This window comes from Myotis yumanensis, unplaced genomic scaffold, assembly GCF_028538775.1.
Source record: "Myotis yumanensis isolate MYYU_CA2020_CCGP unplaced genomic scaffold, mMyoYum1.0.hap1 SCAF_8, whole genome shotgun sequence".
NCBI lineage: Eukaryota > Metazoa > Chordata > Mammalia > Chiroptera > Vespertilionidae > Myotis > Myotis yumanensis.
This window is the reverse complement of record NW_027223759.1, coordinates 57,544,426-57,564,324: the sequence shown is the minus strand read 5'-3', so window position 1 is coordinate 57,564,324 and position 19,899 is coordinate 57,544,426. Positions and strand designations below refer to the sequence as shown.

Here is a 19,899-nt window from a genome sequence, read left to right as displayed (position 1 = left end):
CTCCATTTATTTGAATCCCATCAGCACCCTCCTGGGCTCCCCCTGGCCTGGCCTAACACTTGTAGTTCTAAGGGAGCTGGGCATGCTCAGTGGGCAGGGTCAGTGTTGGGGGGTGCAACTGGGAAGCCTGCTGCTTGACTGCTGGGCTCTGCGCCTCCCCCCACCTGTTCGAGGCTGGGCCTGAGGAGCCTGTGCTCAGCATCCTCCCCCCGGGGGCCTGGGCTCGGTCTTCCCGGCGGGTCCCGGCGCTGACATTCAGGCGTGGAGTCAGGAGGCCGGGCGCGCCTCCAGAGCGCGCGGGGGGAGCCGGGCCAGGGCGCTGGGCTCTGACCGGGGGGGTGGGGAGGTTCCCAGGGGTTCGCCCGCCTCCCAGACGCGTTTCTAGGCCCAGGCAAGCCTGCCCGCAGAGCAGGGGAAGCCAGATTCGTGGGCGGGTGGCGAGAAATCAGGTAAGCCAACCCCGCGGGCGGGCGGGCCAGCGGGCGAGCGTCTCCCCTCTCGGGCAGGTGGCAGGGCGGCTCGCCTGGTGGACAGAGGCCATCGGACACCACCATCTTCCCCGGCCTAGTCCAGCCAGGCTTTCCTGTCTGGCAGCCGCCTGGCAAGGCGGTGCGGAGGGTCTGGAGTGGGGCAGGGCGAGGGCTCAAGGCAGGAACCGCCGCCTGGGACAGGGCCCATGGCAGCCGCCGCGCCGTGACCCCACCCGGCGGGCCCGGAGCCCCGGGTTCCCGTCCGATCGCGCTCATTGGGCCGCGGAGACCTCGCCAAGTCGCCGCCCGCGACCGGCGCCCGCCTCCATTTCCGCGCCTCCTCGCCGGGCCGGAGGAGCCGGGGCCCCGGGAGCCAGGCCCTAAGTGTCGGGCCGGAGGAGCGGCCGCGCCCCCAGGCCACCCCCGGGGCGGGAGCAGGAGCCGGAGGAGGAAGCGCGGCGGGCGGGGCGCGTCGGGTTACACCGGCTCGGCCCGCCCCGCCCCGGAGTGACATCCGCGCGCGCCCGGCCCCGGCTCTGATTCCGAGCGAGACCGACTCCGCCCCGGCAGGAGGAACCCGCGCTCCTGCCCTGTCTCCCCTCGCGCGCAGGACTGGTCTCAGGTGTGTGCTTGCTGGGAGCCCCGCGCCCTCGCCCCCAGCTGGCAGGGCTCCCTCCCGACCCGGCCAGCGCGCTGCAGCTCCTGTGTTGGGGTGGGCGGTGGCGGGAATCCGGGGACAGAGTTATACCGTCTCCCCAACAACTGACGGTGGACCCATTCTTATCTGGGGCTTAGCTGTTTACTTTGGGGGTGGGGGGTGGTGGTGGTGGTAATACATTCGCTTCCTTAGTTAAGTGGCGGGACTTCGGGGGGAGGGTTGGTATTCTCTCTCCCTGAAAGTTCTCTGCAAACTTTCGGCGGGTGGATGCCGCTCCCTGGTGAGGGCTGTTGCTCCTTTCTGAAGCAGGGGAGGGGAGGGTTCTGGGAGGGCGTTGAGGTTTCTTTGAGGACCTTCCCTGCTGGAGGCTGGCAGTTCTGGGGAGAAGTGGAAGGCGTGGGGGCACAGATGAACTTACAGCAGCCTCCACTCCCCGAGGAGTAACTTCTACGGAGCGAGAAGAGACGTGCACAGAATGCGCCGGCAGGAAGGGGTAGCCCTGAAGAGGTGCGGCTCTGGACTGCCTCCCACCGTGTATGCAGAGGGCCACTCGCTCCCTCCTTACGTACGAGTCCCCACGTCGTTTACAAACAAATTCTCCCAGTCTTCCTGGCAAGGGCCCGCCCAAACTACAAGCACATCATAAATACCATGAGAAGAGGCAGCTATAGGAATAGCTAGCAGCTAATTTAGTCAACTTATACTTGTATAACTCGGTGGGGGAAGGAAGGGTAAGTTTCATCGGGTCTTTATTGCTTAGAATTCTGCCTATGTTCCAAGTTGAAGAGATGTGAAGTTTCTTTTTGGAGTGTGGAGGCTAAATGGCAACTGGTGCCAAGCACTTCCTGGTAGCTACTGAGCAATCTGGGGTCCGAGTCCCACAGTTTTTGCTGGCCATTTGCTGGATGCCATTGCCCAATGGATACCATGTGTAGCCTGGGGCACCTTATGATGTGTTTCTCAAAGGGGCATATGTCAAGTTTAACATTCCCTTGATTGTACAAATCAGCTCTTCAAGTAATGACCCAGTTCCTTAGTGAATAATAGATGAAAGGTGGAATTTGGGGTTTGAGAACCGACACTGACAGAGCTGCCCATTCTGGTATCTCACATAGTCACTTGATTTTATAAAGAAATTCTGAACAGCATTAAAGCTGTGCTTCCTTTTCTCTTCCTCTGATTATTAAAAGATGCAGTGTCCTGGCCCAGTAATTGACAGCAGGGCCACAATGCTACTACTCATCAGTGGGTCTTACATCCCACCTCTCCATTTAGTTTTTGCAGCTATTTAATCTCATTATAGATATTTAAAAAAATGACTATCACTGTACAAAAATCATATTGGTGAATTTTATACCTCTGTTTGGTTATTTGTTTTCTGTCATTCATCACCAGCTTGTCAGTTCTGTGAGAGGACTTGGTCAGCCTCACACAGTTTTGCATTTCTAATGCCTAGAGTGGTGACTAGCATGTAATAAGCCCTCAGTGAATGTTTCCTCAATGAGTGACTAAACTGTGGGACAAACGCTAGCTGAGTGTAGTTGGGGAAGAAAACCAAAGACTTTGGCATTAATCTACTTAAACTCACTGAGCCTCAATTATCTCCTTGGCGAACTGTGCATAATAACTTACAAGATAATACATGTAAAGCTGCTAGAGACGGACCTGTCAGGAAGTAGACTTAAAATATTAGTTTTCTTCCTTATATGTTTTCTTTTACATTCATAAAGGGAAGATTTGGGCAAAGAATACAATTAGCTAGATAATTTAGCTGTAGCATGTCATGCATGAATTATCCAGGCTCTCTCCTCTTTAATGTGGAGTGTCTGATTGGGGGTGAGGGGAGGGAAGGTGGTTAGTGGCAGCTAGGGTTGTTAGAGAAGGGAAGTAATTTCCAGATCATTATCTAATTTCTCCTTTTTTTTTTTTTTAATGTGATGATGTTTCCAAAACTTGTTTCTTCCTGCTTGTCAACCAGACTCTCTGTCCTAAGTGCAGAAACAACACTTCAGAAAGAGCATTAGAAATCAAATGTATGTAACACTTGGCTTCTTAAATGAAGTTTTCTGTGGGCTTGTGCAGCATTATATAGTACCAAGCGCTAGGCAAAGAAAAAGAATGGTTATCCTGCTTTTGAGAAGTCCAGTTTGTTTTACAAGGTAAAATATATATACATGTAAAACAACTAGAGGCCAGCGAAAGACCTTGCATAATCATATACCCAGTGGTAGAATGTCAACTTAAAACTATTTAAAAAAATATATATTTTAATTAATTTCAGAGAGAAAGGGAGAGAGAGAGATAGAAACATCAGTGATTAGAGAGAATCATCGATCAGGTGCCTCCTGCACTTCCCACACTGGGGATGGGACCCACAACCCGGGCATGCTCCCTGACCCAAATTGAACCGTGACCTCCTGGTTCATAGGTTGACGCTCAACCACTGAGCCAAGCCGGTCTGGCTTAGCTTATAACTCTTGTGATTATGGAAGGGAGATGTTAATGTGGGTTCAGGTGCTTGAGACAATTTAATGGTGAAGAGAATCTCATATTAGCAACAGAGAGACTTAAACGTTTTCTAAAGATTATAGCAGAAAAAAAAAAAGATCACTGCAAGATCATCTTTGTTTCAAGAATGTTTGCTATTTTGTACTTCAGTGTATCAAAATGCCAGCACCATCATCTGCTTTCAAAATGAACTATCTGTGGAAAAGTATATTAGAAACCTATAGCAAAATTTTGTATGTGTACTAAATAGTACTTTTCACTATGTCTCTGAAATTTTAAAGCCCAGGATTGGAATGGCCACTTTTAATACACGTGTGTTAGATGGCCTGTTGCTCTATCCAGTTGGGTACAATGGAGTATATAGTTTTTATCTGAAGTTTCAGGGAAAATTACTAGTCATTAGGCTTGGGCCCTCCACAACTGGCAAATTTCAGGATTGTTATTTTGGGAGATAGGGAAGGACTGAATGTAAGTAAACCAAGAAGGAATTATCGAAGTGTTTTTCAATGTTTATCAAAATACTTAGATAATTCCATTAGGACTTACCACCTCTGAGATAAGAGGAGAACTTGGAAGAAGAAACAAATAAAGGGCATGTTGTATATTTCCTTGTTTAGAATTGTTGACAAGATGGGGGAAAGAAATGTAGAATGATGGGATTGATCTCAGGGACATTTAGGGAAAAAGAAACTCGGGGAGCTAATGGTTTAAATACCTGAGGATGTTCAGATGACATTTGTAGTCAGAGTTTGTCCAGAACTCTAATTTTGTGTCCTGACATGAACTTGACTATGATTTTTTCCCTCATTTTCCAAGATTTTCATTTTTTTGTTGGAGGGTCTTACTGGTTCCTTGGTTTAAATATTTCTCCCTACATCATGTCTGTGCTCTTGTTTCCCATTTTTCAGTTGAGAATTTTATGTTGGTTCTTTCAAAATCAGAGTTCTGATTTATGCAGCAGACAAAACATGGTTTTTGAATTTAATTAGGTCAAGCTTTTGTCTTATTAGTTCACTAAAATTAGTGGGGAAAGCTAGTTAATTAGTGGGAAATGTTTCCCACCTAACTAATATTTTTTGTGACATATGTATTAACAAAATTTTAAAACATTATTTGGGGATGTCCATTAATTTTTCAGGCAAATTAAAATTATTACTGATTGTAATACTTTCTTTTTTAATAGATACTGTTAATGTGTGGGTATTTTTTTTGTTGTTGTTAATCCTCACCCGAAGATATTTTTCTATTGCTTTTTAGGGAGAGTGGGAGAGAGAGGGAAAGACAGAGAGAAACATCGATGTGAGAGAAACACATCGATTGGTTGCCTCCTGCATGAGCCCCAACCAGGGCCCAGGCTGGGGAGAAGCCTGCAAATTGAGGTATGTGCACTTGACCGGAATCGAACCCTGGACCCTTAGGTCCACAGCTTGACACTCTTATCCACTGAGCCAAACCAGCTAGGGCAGTGGTTCTCAACCTTCCTAATGCCACGACCCTTTAATACAGTTCCTCATGTTGTGGTGACCCCCAACCATAAAATTATTTTTGTTGCTACTTCATAACTGTAATTTTGCTACTGTTATGAATCGTAATGTAAATATCTGATATGCAGGATGTATTTTCATTGTTACAAATTGAACATAATTAAAGCATAGTGATTAATCACAAAAACAATATGTAATTATATATGTGTTTTCCGATGGTCTTAGGCGACCCCTGTGAAAGGGTCATTCGACCCCAAAGGGCTTGCGACCCACAGATTGGCGACTCACAGATTGAGAACGGCTGGGCTAAGGCAACGTGTGGGTATTTTTTTGAACAATTACTATCTAATTTAGAGGATTTTTAGCCTTGAATTTTTAAAATAGTGATATGTCCTCTGTGGAATCTCATATTTGATCACCTGCCTATATCCTTCTGTAAAATACTTTAAGATAGAGGAGAAAAGAAACCCCATAAACTAACAGAGAGTCTGTTTTCTGAAAATGAGATTTCTATAAGCTGCTACTGTCAAATGAGATGGCCTCTGAGTGTGACTTATTGACATAAGCTGAGAAAGCTTTATTACTTACTTTATATCCAACAATGACCACTAAGGCCAGTTGGTCATACAATAGGAACAAAAGTGTATGTTCACGGGAAGCATTTAAGAAAAATTTTGGTTAAGATTTTATGCTGTTATTATTTCACTAAAACATAATAAACATCTGAATGTATTTGCAAAGTGGTAAAAATAGTGCAGTTCAGAGTATTAGGTTCTCAAAAGTCATTTTCCTTATTTAAGTGGAATAAAGAAAGGATGTTTGGTTTCTTTGTGGTAACATCAAAACTGCTTTGATCATATCACTCTCTGTTCCACCCTTCCGAGGCTCACTCAGTCCTGTTGGATAAAGTTCTAAATATTTGTCGTGGAATTTATGACTTTTCTCATCTTTTTTCCCTTTATTTTATTTTATTTTATTTTTTTCCAACACCATTTATCCCCCCTATACCCTCTCCACCCTCCACCCCCTACCCCCACCGCAATCACCACACTGTTGTCTGTGTCCATGAGTTCTTTCTCTCTCTTTTTTTTTTTTGTTCAATCCCTCCACCTCAGTTTCTTGCCTTATCTATCTTGTGAATTAGCCAAATTGGATACTTGGCATCCCTTTAATCTGTGTTATTCTTACTGCTCACCCTATCCTAAAGATCTTCCTCCTCCTTCACCAATTGAAATCCTATCGGTCCTTGAATATCCTGACCACTGGCTGCCAGTTTCATCATTCTTTCCCTCACAGCCCAGTAAGAAGTGTTATGCACATTTTCTATATTTTTTTGTCTTAAATTCTGTGTGTTTTTTTTAATTAAGTATAGTTGGCATATTAGTTTCAGGTTTACAATATAATGATGTGACACATGTGTAAGCACCACACTAAGTCTAGTAATCATCTATCACCGTGCATTTATCATAGTATTACTGACTGTATTCCCCTATACCAGTGGTCGGCAAACCGCAGCTCCCGAGCCACATGTGGCTCTTTGGCCCCATGGCATGGGCCATGAAGTTTCAATCGCACTGTACCTGCGCGCCCACACGTGGTATTTTGTGGAAGAGCCACACTCAAGGGGCCAGTTTGCCGACCACTGCCCTATACCTTTTCCACCCATCCCCCCACAACCCCTTTTCTCTGGCCACCATTAGCTTCATCTCTGATTTTATGAGTCTGTTTGTTTTGTTTTCTTTATTTGCTTTTTATTTTTAAAAAATCTTTATTGTTGAACTTTGTTTTTTTAGATTTCACATATAAGTGAAATCATATAGTATTTGGCTTTCTCTGTCCAACTTATTTCACTTAGCATAATATTATGTATATCTACGTTGTTAAAAATGGCAAGATTTTATTCTTTATTATGGCTGAAGAATATTCCATTGTAAATATGTTCCACATCTTTATCCATTTATCTATCAATGGACACTTAGGTTGCTTCTATATCTTGGCTATTGTAAATAATGTTGTAGTGAATATTGTACATTTTCTAAACACTTCAACTACTCTTTTTATGACACTCTCAGTCTCTTATTTATTCCTGTGTATGATAATTAAAAGTGCATCATTTCCTCTCCTGCAGGAGATCGTGCAGAACAAAGGCTGAATCTTACACAATTTTGTAGACCTTACATGCCCAACCCACATCTTGCATGTAGAGGACACCTAGTAAATAGTTGTTGAATGAATGATTGCATCATAATTTACTCATCGCTTAATTGCTCAAGAAATAAGTGGTAGAAATGGGTTGGGTGTGAGTAGACAGCAGGTAACACTCAGGCAGGTGCATCTCAGATAATCAGTTAAACTGGATACTTTGTCTTTTTCAGGCCCCTTTCTCCCTACACATTTGGCAGTTTTGACATATAAAGCATATTTAGGAGGAGGGGTGGAAAACTGCATTTGAACCAAATTTATAAAAACAATCCCTGAAAATCAGTGGAGGGATATACAATTGAGGAGGTCATTTGATATCCGCTGAGGGCTCAGCCACCTTTGCCAGAGCTCTTAGGACTCTTTTCTCTGCACTCATTTAACCTTCTCCTCCACCTGCCCACTTAATCCAGTCTCTTAAAGAATTCAGAAAATGAATTCATAACAAGACAATTGATAAAGATAACTTGTCACCTTCTCAAAGGTTTCTGGGTTCTAAGGGGACAAAAGTCTTGGGGACCATTTATGTAGGCTAGATAATAGAAGGAGATTTTGGGGAGCTGTGTTTACTTTTATGCACCCCCAAAGTCACATCATAACCACTTAAGTGTGGCTTTGGTCAGTCTCTGAAAATTTCATTTTCTCCCTCTGTTAAATGTGGTGGCTGGACTGCATGGAATTTTAAGCCCATAAAAAAGTATGGAGTGTTTTATTACTCTTGTCCTGCCTAAGGGATAGACAGTCTTGGCCAGTGGGTTCTGTTCACTGCTGGACCCTGCCCTAACTTCTCTTACTTCCCTGAGTTGTTTTTTTTTTTTTTTCAGCCTCTCTAGATGTAGCATTTACATCTGGGAGATGCTGTGTTCCTTGATCTCCCTCCTGGTTTATGCTAATAGGCTCTGTCATACAAGTATATTTTTATTTATTTCTTTCATAACATTTGCTAGTATTAACCCCTTTCCTTCACCCTAACCGACCATTAAGTAGCTGGTATATTTCTAAAAAAATATAGATTCACAGGATTTTAAAGTAGGAAGGGGGTTAGAGAGCTAATCTAACTCTGTCTTTTTATTATTTATAATAAATAGTAATAAGTATCATTTATTGAGCAATCATCATATTCCAAGCACTGTGCTAAGCACTTTGGGCACATCATTTCATATCAATAACGAACCCTGTCACATCACTGAGGGAACAGTTCCAGAGAACTTAAGTGAGTCACTCAAAGCCACATAGTTATTTTCTGGTATGACAGAAACTTCCTTGAAAATACAGAAATAGAATCAAAATATAATTGTACTCACATATCTGTCATGCATTTCCTGCTCTTTGCTACTTTGGATTCTATTGCTGTACTCATTGAACTTTGACTTTTAACACTTCCATTTTTTAAAAAAATATTTTTATGGATTTCAGAGAGAAAGGGAGAGGGAGAGAGAGATAGAAACATCAATGATGAGAAAGAATCATTGATCGGCAGCCTCCTGCATGCCCCACACTGGGTATCTAGCCCACAACTTGGGCATGTGCCCTGACTGGGAATTGAACTATGACCTCCTGGTTCATAGGTCGACGCTCAACCACTGAGCCATGCAGGCTGGGCTTACCACTTCCACTTTTTAATACTTTACTCTTTAACGCCCATGGTATTCTTTTGATTTGACTTCTAGGAACCCATGACATTGTTAAAATCCTCTTTAGTCTTAATGGATGTGGAAACAACCTATGATTTGATATTAGTCAGCTTTTTGCACTTCTACACCTGGGTTTATGGATGATATTGGGGAAATGAACACTATCAGGCTCGTTGGCAGTACATGTAAATTTACGTTCTTCAGCCACAGTTCTTGCACCTGTTTCTAGACGGCACCTTTTCCCATTTCTTGTCATAGCTTTTCTGGATCTTCAGCATTTTCTTTGAGCCTTTTACCCTACCTGTACATTTTTTTAAAATCAGAAGATGATTGATAGCGGTTAGAGCAGACTAAACTGTCATAACAGAAAGATCTGAAAATAGATAAAAGCACAAACACAACAGATCATGGCTTGGTTGGTGAATGGCTTTCCTCCACTGGGTGATTCAGGCATTCTGGAACTTTTTATTTTGTTACTCTGCCACCCCTTAGGGCAACATTTTTCAACCTTTTTCATTTCATGGCACACATAAACTAATTACTAAAATCCTGCGGCACACTGAAAAATATGTATTTTGCCAATCTGACAAAAAATTGGTATAATTTTGATTCATTCACACCAGATGGCTATTGTGTTGTCTGTTGTCATTTTTTAAAATTTGACAACTTAAGGGAAAATAGGTCAGTGCCCCTACTAGATAGTCAGGCATTGCATTTTTAAAAAGTTCTTGTGGCCCATTGGTTGAAAATCACTCTATTTTCAACCAGTGAAAATGAAAGAGAAGCATATCTACTTTCTAAATGCTTAGTCTTAAAATAAAATAAATGTACCAATTCTACTCACATACCGTTGGCCCGAAATCAGGTGCACAGACACACTTATTAGCAAAGGGAGATTGGCAAATGTAGTCTAGCTGGGCCCAGGAAGAAGAGAATATTGGCTTTTAGTGAAGAGTTAGCTATACCCCTCACAGTGTTCTTGCATCCTATTATACTGAGAAAACACAGATAGGTCAACTTTCAAGATTTTACTCTCCTTTCCACGTCTACATATCTGAGTCCACCAACTCCATCAATCACTATCAACACTGAGGTAGAGTTATCCAAACTTGATGCTTTCCTCAATACTTCTCATCCCTTCAGATAGCTTACTCCATGAAATTTCTCCATGTTTACTTGCATTTTAAATATTTATAAGAATGTTCAAGATTCTCCGATTACAAAAACAAACCAACTGAAAACCAGAACTATTTCTCCACCCTGCACTCTCCTTTTGCTCCATGCTCACTTCCTCCTTTCTTTCAAGCTATGCTTCCTGAAAGCATATTTTATATGTTGTTTTTTTTACTTTTTCCCCTTCCATTTACTCTACAGCTGTTAGCAATTTGGCTTCTACCTTAGATTAATCTGTTCTTGTTATGATTACTGGTGTTCTCCTGACTGTCAAGCAATGAGACCTTATTAGTTGGAATGTCTGTGGTGCTGCTCATTCCCTCGTGAAATTGAACTTCACTAGGATACTATCTGATTCTTTGTTCTTCATTTGGACTGCTCCTTGTGGATATTTCTGAAAGTTCTTCTCCTTGATATTGGAGTTTCCAGGGTCTCTTCCTCAATTTACTGTCTTCTCATTGTAGATGCTCTCTGCACCATCAAATTTATCTGCTATATCCCATTCAATGATTCCAAAGTCAACATCTCCAACTAGAGCTCTTCTTTGAGTTCAGACTCAGTGAACATTTCTACTTGGATGTCCCACAGTCAAGATAGGACTCACCATCTCTCCCGCTCTCTAAATACTGTCTTTTCTCTATAATTGAAGAGCACCACCATGTTTTCTCCCACCTATGTCATCTATTCATTTGTGAAGTTTATCAATCTCCTAATTATGTGCCAGACATTTTCCTACAAATTAAGATTATAGTGATATACAAAACAGATATGATCTCTACTTTTTAAAAAAAAATATATTTTTATTGATTTCAGAGAGGAAGAGAGAGGGAGAGAAAGAGAGAAACATCAGTGATGACAGAGAATCAATCATCGATCGGTTGCCTCCTGCATGCCCCCCACTGGTGATCGAGCCCACAACCCAGGCATGTGCCATGACCAGGAATCGAACCCTGACCTCCTGGTTCATAGGTCGACTCAACCACTGAGACACACCAGCTGGGCTGATCTCTGCTTTTGTAGAGTTTACATTCTGGGTATCGGGGAAGCAGTAATAGTGATTAAATAAAGAAATGACTTATGAGATGGTGATAGCTATGGGATTATTTTGGATTTGGTTGGTTTGGGAAGGCCTGTCCAAAGAGCTGACATTTGAGCTGTTTCTTAAGTGACCAGAAGGAGCTAGAGGAGCTAGCTGTGCAAAGATGAGAAGAGCATTCCAGGCAGTGGACATGGTTGGTACCAAAACCCTACTGTATTCCTGGTGAATCCGATGGGCAGAAGAAGGTGAATAAACCTGGAACTTAGTGAGTGAGAGTGAGAGATGTCTGTACTAGTTTCCTGTGGCTGCTGTAACAAATTATCTAACCTTGGTGGCTTAAAACAGACAGACATTTATTCCCTCATAGTTCAGGAGGCCAGAGTTTCAAAATCAGGGTCACGGGCCAAAATCAAGGTGTTGCAAGTCTGTACTCTCTTCTTAGGCTCTAGGGAACAATCTGTTCCTTGCTTCTTCCAGCTGCTGGTGGCTTCCAGGACTTATTAGCTATGGTTAATTATTGCAATCTCTGCCTCTATGGTCACAGTGCCTTCTCTTCTGTGTGTGTCAAATCTCCCTTTGCCTCCTTTTATAATGATGTATGTGATTGCATTCGGTTTTCATCTTGGAAATTTAGAATAATTTCTCCATCTCAAGATCCTTTGTTTAATCACATTTGCAAAGGGCTTCTTATTTTTATTTTTGGTTATTATAACATTCACAAGTTCTAGAGTTTAAGATGTGGATATCTTTTGACTGGATATCTTTCAGTCTACCACAATGTACAAGAGAATCTTTAAAAAGTAGGCAAGGGCCAGAAGAGCTTTTTTCTTTCTTTTTTTTTTCTTTTCTGTTTTCACATTTTTATTGGGGCCACAGGGAAGGGTACCTCCTCCCTGTTAGTGGAGGTGTTCACAGTTTATTCAGCCACTCCAAGCTTGGGCCCGTGGGCCCTGGGAATGGTTGGGCACGTGGGGCATGTTCCCATCATCTCGGAGGGGCACTGGGTAGTTGTAGGGTGTGATCTTGTTGATTATGGTCGTGTGCTTGGTGTAGGGGCGGAAGGCAGGGAGAATTATAGTCCCGGCGGCCAATCCTATAGAGCTTTATAAGGCAGATTAAGGAACTTAGATTTTGTTCAACAGTTATATATGCCATTGGATGATTATGTGCCAGTAAATGAAATGCTGTGGTTTTGCTATAAAACAGTGTCCCTCTTAACTTCTTTTCTCATGTCTCTCTGAAAAGAAAAATTAAATGGAAATTAATTAAAAATTTAAATTAATTTTGCCCTAGCAAGAGAGTATTAATTAAATATTAAGGAATAAGGTTTTGTTGAGTAGAGTTGAGCTTTGAAGAACAACAAATCATTGTTATATAAAATATCCCCCCTTCCCCAACCAGTTTTTCCCCCTTGTGGGTATTACTGCCCCCATTCAGAATGCATGCTATCAAAGACTGCTCTGGTTGCTAAAAGTGGACTGGATTAGGGTAGGTGAGGGAAGGAAGATTGGAAACAGGATTTTAGTTGAGTCTATTTTAATTGCCCAACTGAGAAATCACAGTTGTATGGACAAGCATTGTGTTAAAGATGGAAAGAAGTGAATGGATTTAGGATATGTTTTTGAGATAGAGTTAGCTGACTGATCTTGCTGATAGATTAATTATATAGAGAGAGGAAACAAGAAACTAGACAGAGGCTTACATTTGTTACTTGAGGAATTGGACCATAAACTGAGAAAGGGAGAACTGGGAGAGAAGCAGTCTTGACAGAAGGCATAAAATTCTGTTTTGGGCTATGTTGAGGTTGAGGCACTTACTAGATATTTCTTTGGAGATGTCAGACAATTGGATAAATGGCGTTTGGAGATTCTAAGTGGCATTTTGGCTGAAGATACAGAGTTAGGAATAATTTGCTGTAGCTTGTATTTGATACTGGATGGAATTACCCATAGAGAATGTATATATAGAGACTGGGGCCATTAGGAACACTGAATTATTTAGAAGAGAAGGAGGAGTTGCCAGTGGGATAGGAAGGAAATCAGGAGAGTGTGGTATCCCTCAAGTTGAGTTCAAATATTTTTAAAAGGAGATGTGTCAGTTGTAGTTATTGCATTTGGTGAAATGAGGCCATTTGTGATTTTGACAGCCTGACATACAGTTTAAGTAGAAGCTGGGATGAAAGGTTATTGGATTGAGTTGTGTAAGTAGTGCTTACAGACAACTTAAATAAATTTTGCTGTGAAGAGAATCAGAGAAATGAGAAAGTTCTTGGAAGAAGATATTGGTTAAGAGAGGGTATTTTTAGGAACCAGAGAGTAATAGAGTGAGCTTAAGTAGAGAAGAAATGATAGAATGATTAAGGAGCAAGGAAAAACTAATGAAGACAGGAAAGAGTGATGGGTAAATGTTGGAGTATAATTCCTAAAGGGCCAGGAAGTGAGGAGATCTAGGGTACAAATGAAGAGGTTACTAGGAATAGGGACAGTTCAGTCATAGTAAAAAGGACTGCAGAGCCCAGCCGGTATGGCTCAGTGGTTGAGTGTTGACCAGGAGGTCACAGTTTGTTTTCCGTCAGGGCACATGCCCAGGTTGCAGACTTGATCCCCATTTGGGGGCGTGCTGGAGGCAGCCGATAGAAGATTCTTTCTCATCATTGGTGTTTCTATCTCTCTCTCCCACTTCCTTCCTCTCTGAAATCAATAAAAATATATTAAAAAAAAAAAAAAAAAGGATTGCAGAGACAATGGGTAGAACCTGAAAGGTCATGGTTTGGGTTGTGGGAAAGTGGAGTTCTTACCTGATTGCTTCTTCTTTCCCAAGGAAGTGTGAGAATGTTGGGGTGGGGAGGAGTGAAACAGGTTTGGGGAAAAAGATTTGCAATAGCTATTTGGAAACATCTCCAGGAAGTGCCCATTATAGATTTGCAGCCATGAATTTAAATTGAGGCTAGTTGTGGTTGTGTGTTTTCCTTCAGACATGTCTTCAGCTTTGTAGGTGGAGGCTTGGAGCAGGCCAATGGTTGGGTGCAATTTGAGGATGAGCCAGGTAATTGAGAAGCAGGAAGAGAGGTCTGAGGGACTTAAGAGCGCTTACAAAGGAGAGGTTACAATGATGGACCTTGACTCTAAACTTGGAAGACGTGAAAGTGAGGGTGTAACTAATAGTGGAAGAAATTGTAGGGTCAATGGATTGGAAAGCCAGATACTGCCAAGAAGATGCTGGAATAGAAAGAAATAGAATAGATGAGCTGGAAAAAGAAAAAGGGGTGCTCACATTGTGGTATGCTTGAAGAATCAGAACTCGTGCAAGTAATCAAGATGCCAAATCAGAGGTTATAACAGCGGTTCTCAACCTGTGGGTCGCAACCCTTTTGGGGCAGAATGACCCTTTCACAGGGGTCGCCTAAGACCATTGGAAAACACATATATAATTACATATTGTTTTTGTGATTAATCACTATGCTTTAATTATGTTCAATTTGTAACAATGAAATTGGGGGTCACCACAACATGAAGAACTGTATTAAAGAGTCGCAGCATTAGGAAGGTTGAGAACCACTGCGTTATAAAAATGAGAGTGGGTGACTGAACCTGGGTCCAAGAGAAGATCATCAGAGGTGAGATGATTTAGGACAGTGATGGCGAACCTATGACACGAGTGTCAGAGGTGACACACGAACTCATTTCTTGGGTTGATTTTTCTTTGTTAAATGGAATTTAAATATATAAAATAAATATCAAAAATATAAGTTTTTGTTTTACTATGGTTGCAAATATCAGAAAATTTCTATATGTGACACGGCACCAGAGTTAAGTTAGGGTTTTTCAAAATGCTGACACGCCAAGCTCAAAAGGTTCGCCATCACTGGTTTAGGAACTGGAGGCTCCATGGAAATGTAGAAGATGGCTTGAGTGAAGTGAAATGTGATTCTGTCTGATCCTACAAGGAAAGCTTGGAAAAGGAAACAGCCAGGTGCTCGTCATCAGTGAATGAAGGCAAACAGTAGTATATGAGTAGATGACAGCAAGAAGGGATAATGGGTGGTAAAGTCTAGTGACATGAACTTCAAACAGGTATGATTTCTGAAAGAGGATAGAGGAAAAATTGGGAGGTGAAAGGAGAGACAATCCGTTTCTAGGCTGGGGGATTTTTAGGATAGGAGCTGGAGTGTTACTCAAAGTATTTACAACTCAAGTGAAATGAGAATCACAGAAGCAAGCTTTTGATCTGTAGTAGGATCCTGGGTACCTTTTGGGAAGCTAGGCATTAACTCTTTAATCATTTTATCATAGGAACGTCCCAGGCAAGGATCTACTTACCATCTGGTTCATAGATGTTTTGATATTTTAGCAACTGGTACAACCATCCTTATTTACACTGGCTGAACACTAGGCTTAAATCTGAGTGTATAATCAACCTCCCCTTGATGAAATACTGGAAAAACAGTGTTAATAAGCTTTAGCCTTAAAATTCAGGTTAAACCTTGCTTTCTCCATATTTCTGGGTTTTGCCTGGTGGAAGGAACATTCAGAGAAGAGAATGTTATGGAGTTTGTAGAGAGTAGACAGTGAGTTTCAGATGACAGAAGGGGCAGGGGGAGTGCTGAGAAGGTAAGAAATGGGGCAGATAATTTCTGGTGAAGACTGAGGTAACGAGGATTGTGAGGCATGCTGGAATTGGTCCTGAGATGTCTTGGAGGAAGCTGGGTGAAGACCTTGTGGCAGCTCCTTTTGACTTGGTGGCCAACGATGAGCAAAAGGCTCCTGAGTTTCCATAGCCTTAGGCATCTCCTGATGGCCTAATGGCCAACTGGAGAACAAAGGCCTCCTTGGGCACCACTCTCAAGTGGCAGGAGACCACATTCTCTAAGGGCCTCTTCCTAGCCAAGATGGTGGTGTGATCCCTGGGGGAGGTGCTTTCTCCTATTTGGCAGAAACTAAGGAGTGCTGCTTCTGGAGGCAATGATCATAGAAATCTTCCCTCCAAATGGGTTTAGACCAGGGGTGGGCAAACTTTTTGACTCGAGGGCCACAATGGGTTCTTAAACTGGACCGGAGGGCTGGAACAAAAGCATGGATGGAGTGTTTGTGTGAACTAATATAAATTCAAAGTAAACATCATTACATAAAAGGGTACGGTCTATGTTTTTTTTTAGTTTTATTCATTTCAAACGGGCCGGATTCGGCCCGCGGGCCATAGTTTGCCCACGGCTAGTTTAGACTATTGTGCTCTCCACTCCACTGTCACTGTCATAGGCTTAAGTGCTGGGGTCCAACCCCAGCGGGTCCAGGGGTCCCCAAAGGTGTGGACGGAGTCGGCGAAGAAGGAATGACATGGAGACAGCGTTCAGTTGATCAGCAGCCTAGCCAGGATCTCTAGCCAGGAACTCCAGCGAAGTTCTGGTCAGGATCTCCAACCAAGTTCTGTAGCCAGGTTCTGGTTCTCCAGCCAGGTTCGGTTGCCAGGTTCTATCCAGGTTCTCCCGCCATGTTCTGTCTAGGTTCTCCAGCCAAGTTCTGTAGCCAGGTTCTGTCCAGGATCTTTTGCCATGTTCTCTCCCTAGGTTCTCTCTCTAGGTTCTGTGTCTAGGTTCTGTCTAGGATCTCCAGCCAAATCCTGTCTCTAGGTTCTGTGTAGGATCTCCAGCCAAGTCTTGTCTCTAGGTTCTGTGTCTAGGTTCTGTCCAAGTTCTCTTGCTAGGTTCTGTTTCTAGGTTCTGTGTTCTGCTGTCTTGTTACATCTGTATTTATACCAGTTGATTTTAATCCTATCAATTTCTATTCCAAAGGTTAGGACGTTTCTTATCTCCATTCCAGGGAGTAAAAGATTATGTAGCTTAAGCGTGATTGTTCGTAGTTAAAGTGATTAACTACCCGCCTGGCACTTAGTTAAGGGGTTTTATCCCCTCCCTAACTTCAGGGGAAAATCCCTACCTGGGAAAACAACCTTTCTCGGAGAGGTGACCTTGGTTAAAACACATAGCGCCAAGAAGGTGAGCAAACATATTAAGAACAGTATGCCATATATGCCAGGTCCCTTGAAACAGCAAGGATGGACCGGCTCCCGGCACTTAAGTATATGTCCTTAGGAGTTTATGTGTAGATATTTGCACCCAGTCTCCTGATTTCCCTGCTCCCAGACTCATGTCCTTTCAGTGTATCTCCCAGCACTGCTTCAAGGAACTGGGAATGAGAGAATGGTCTTTTAAATTCAAATGTGATTCTGTCTGATCCTACAAGGAATGTTGTAAGGAGTAAGATAATGGGTATAAACTGACTAGCACAGTCCTTATAACACAGTATGTAACCAGCAAATATACCTAAAAGCCTTCCTTGCCAATTCATTGCCTACTGGACAAAGGCCAACGTCCTCTGAATGGCATATAAGATCTCCAGAGATGTAGCCTTGCTGCCTGGTCAGTCTCCTCCCCTCCTTCCTCACGTATGACTATTGCATAGCCTCCTGTGCTCCAGGCATGTCACACCCTCATGTTCTGGAAAATGAAATATTCATTCATGTTGTCATGCCTTTGCTCATGTTCACCCTGCACCTGGTCAACCTTCAACATTTGAGCTAATGCTTTCTCTACAAACCTGTTGTGATGATGTTTCCTATCTCCCTTTCCCCTCAGGGGTAATTACTCCCTTAGCCCCTTTTCCAAACCTTATTTGTATCACTTGTATTTGTTTTAGAATCTTCTCTAACCTATGAATTTCTTAAAGCTAGAAATTATGAATTATTCATCTTTGTTTACTCACAGGCTACCACACTAGGTGCCCAATGAATATTTGTTGAAAAGTCAATACATATTTGGCTTTACAAATTATATTTTGTTTATTCTTTTTTTGTTGTTGTTTTGTTCCTTCAACAGTGGAGGTAAATTTTCTGATAAAAGAGAAGATGAAGGCAGAAGAAAATTAGTGGCCATGAGTTAGGACAGGAGGTGTACTTAATCCTGTTATTTTTCTTTTACTGATGACTGTTATTTACTTGAGTTATATAGTGGTTTTGCTCACAGTGTTATTGTTTTATTCTGAATTGGGATCATGAACTTAAAACAATTTTTACATTAAAACATAATTGGCATACAATATTATATTAGTTTCAGGTTTACAACAGTGATTTGACATTTATATATCTTGTGATGTGGTCACCATATTAAGTCTAGTAACCAGTTATTTATTTTATACCTGGAACTTTATACCACTGATTTCTCTTTACCCGTGAAGATTCCAAATATAAGGTACTAGTAAATCATATGATATTTTTTCTTTCTCTGTCTGACTTTTAGTTCACTAAGCGTAATACCCTTTAGGTCCATCCATTTTGCTGCTTTCCATTGTGGCTGCACCAATTTACAATTCCACGAATAGTCATGAGGGCTCCTGTTTCTTCTCAGCCTTGCCAACACTTGTTATTGGTTGACTTTTTCATAGTAGCCATTCTGACTAGTGTGAGGCAATATCTCTTTGTGGTTTTGATTTGTATTTCCCTGGTGATTAGTGATGTTGAGCATCTTGTCAATTCTTGTTGGTCATCTGTATATTTTTGGAGAAATGGTTTATTCAGGTCCTCTGCCTATTTTTAAATCAGATTGTTTGCTTTTTGATGTTGAGTTGTATGATTTCCTTGTATATTTTGGACATTAAGCCATAATTGGATATGCCATTTGCAAATATTTTCATTTTGTTGATGGTTTTCTTCTCTGTGCTTCTAGAAGCTTTTTAGTTTGATGTATTGCTATATGTTTATTTTGCTTTTATTTTTCTTGCCCGAGGAGTCATATCCAAAAAAAATACTGCTAAGATCCCTGCCAAAGAGTTTACTGCTGATTTGTCTTCTAGGAATTAAGTGGTTTCAGGTCTTACATTTATGTCTTTGATCCGTTTGAAATATATATTTGATATGGTGGGAGAGAGTAGCTCAGTTTAATTATTTTGCATTTATCTGACCAGTTTCTCCAACACTACTTATTAAAGAGTATGTTCTTGCCTCCTTTGTCATAGAGTACTTGACCAAATAAGCAAAGGTTTATTTTTGGGCTCTCTGTTCTGTTCCATTGATCTATGAGTCTGTTTTTTGTGCCAGTGCCATACTTTTTTGATTACTATAGCTTTGTAATATAGTTTGAAATCAGGGCGTGTGCTACCTTCAACTTTGTTCTTCTTTCTCAAGATTGCTACGGCTATTCAGAGTCTTTTGTGGTTCCTTATATTAGGTGTACCGGTTAATAATGGCGGATTTTGTAATCAAAGAAAACACGATAATTTCAAGAGAAACATCAAAAGTGCTTTATTCAAAGTAACTTCCATCGCTAGCTACACATTTCCCCCATCTTTAGGTAATTTGTGGATACCGTCCCAATAGAACTTTTCTTGTTTTGAGGCAAACCATTCAGAGACCCAATTTTCCACTTCTTCGTATGTTTTGAAGTGCTGCTCAGAAAGTGTGTGTGCCATCATCAGAACAAGTGGTAATCTGAAGGAGCAAGGTCTGGTGAATACAGCGGGTGGGTTAATACTTCCCAGGCAAGATCTTTTAACGTGTCTGTAACTGGTTTTGAAGTGTGTGAGGGTGCATTATCATGAAGCAAAATTATTTTGCCGTGTCTTCTGGCACATTCTGGTCATTTCACGATCAGAGCATGGTTCAAAATGATTATTTGTTGTCGGTAGCATTCAGGATTAAAGTTTTCACCTGGTTTTAGAAGCTCATAATACACCACACCTTCCTG

The 19,899-nt window shown here is 41.9% G+C and overlaps 1 protein-coding gene across 2 annotated transcripts in view; it reads left to right on the top strand.

Moving 5' to 3' along the window:
• Positions 1-341: 341 nt before the first annotated feature.
• The window catches only part of GPD2 (glycerol-3-phosphate dehydrogenase 2), a 140,618-nt gene continuing 121,060 nt past the window's right edge, over positions 342-19,899 (top strand). Inside the window, exon 1 of one of the 2 annotated variants that reach the window (XM_070422955.1) lies at positions 342-449. The gene's annotated coding sequence lies outside the window, so the exon portion shown is untranslated. Of the gene's footprint in view, positions 450-988; positions 1,093-19,899 lie in introns of those variants that run through there. The other variant, XM_070422954.1, reaches the window with a different exon arrangement.